Source organism: Rhinoraja longicauda, chromosome 37 (assembly GCF_053455715.1).
Source record: "Rhinoraja longicauda isolate Sanriku21f chromosome 37, sRhiLon1.1, whole genome shotgun sequence".
NCBI lineage: Eukaryota > Metazoa > Chordata > Chondrichthyes > Rajiformes > Arhynchobatidae > Rhinoraja > Rhinoraja longicauda.
In genome coordinates, this window is record NC_135989.1 from 10049970 (window position 1) to 10051380 (window position 1411).

Here is a 1411-nt window from a genome sequence, read left to right on the forward strand (position 1 = left end):
TTGTAAGACATCCGTCTGAAGAAGGGTCTCGACCCGAAACGTCACCCATTCCTTCTCTCCTGAGATGCTGCCTGACCTGCTGAGTTACTCCAGCATTTTGTGAATAAATCGATTTGTACCAGCATCTGCAGTTATTTTCTTATACTATTTAAATGAACACACCTGCTTGATTTTTTCATTATGAATAACAATAGAAACTATATGAGTGTCAGATGGTGAACAAACACTATTTCCTCTGTTTTCTTTGCATTAATCTCAAGAGCATTATTATCACTCCACTCGACAACCTCGTTGGTGCAGTTCAGGGTTGTCTGATTTGCTCAACAGAGATATTAAACCTGTATCATCAGAATACTTTAGAATGTATTGATTTGGCTTGGCAGGTAGATTATGTTACCCAGCAGTTTATTTATCTAACATATGTTCTTTGACACTGCAGGAGAGAGTCTTGGGATCAGAAAAAGTTGAATCCATGTATCAATAGACAATAGACAATAGGTGCAGGAGGAGGCCATTCGGCCCTTCGAGCCAGCACCGCCGCCATTCAATGTGATCATGGCTGATCATTCTCAATCAGTACCCCGTTCCTGCTTTCTCCCCATACCCCCTGACTCCGCTATCCTTAAGAGCTCTATCTAGCTCTCTTGAATGCATTCAGAGAATTGGCCTCCACTGCCTTCTGAGGCAGAGAATTCCACAGATTCACAACTCTCTGACTGAAAAAGTTTTTCCTCATCTCTGTTCTAAATGGCTTACCCCTAATTCTTAAACTGTGGCCCCTGGTTCTGGACTCCCCCAACATTGGGAACATGTTTCCTGCCTCTAACGTGTCCAACCCCTTAATAATCTTATACGTTTCGATAAGATCCTCTCTCATCCTTCTAAATTCCAATGTATACAAGCCTAGTTGCTCCAGTCTTTCAACATCCGACAGTCCCGCCATTCCGGGAATTAACCTAGTAAACCTATGCTGCACGCCCTCAATATCCTCCAGTCTTTTGTCCATTCTAAACATTTGTCCACTTTGCAACGTTTAAAAGACACTTGGACAGGTGCACGGATCGGAAAGGTTTTTTATCGTGTCATGGGTGAAACACCAGCAAATGGGACTAGTGAGACAGGCCATCTTGGCCGTGAAGGAGCGTGCAGTCACAATGAGAACGTGCAAACTCCACACGGACAGCACCCGAGGTCAGGATCGGACTTTGGTCTCTGGCAAAGTTCAGTTTAGAGATGCAGCACGAAAACAGGCCCTTCGGCCCACCGAGTCCACACCGACTAGTGATGCCGGTACACTAACACTATCCCACACACACTAGGGGCAATTTACAATTCTTTTACTGAAGCCAATTAACCTACAAACATGTACGTCTTTGGAGTGCGGGAGGGTGGCTATCAAACTTTACAACTT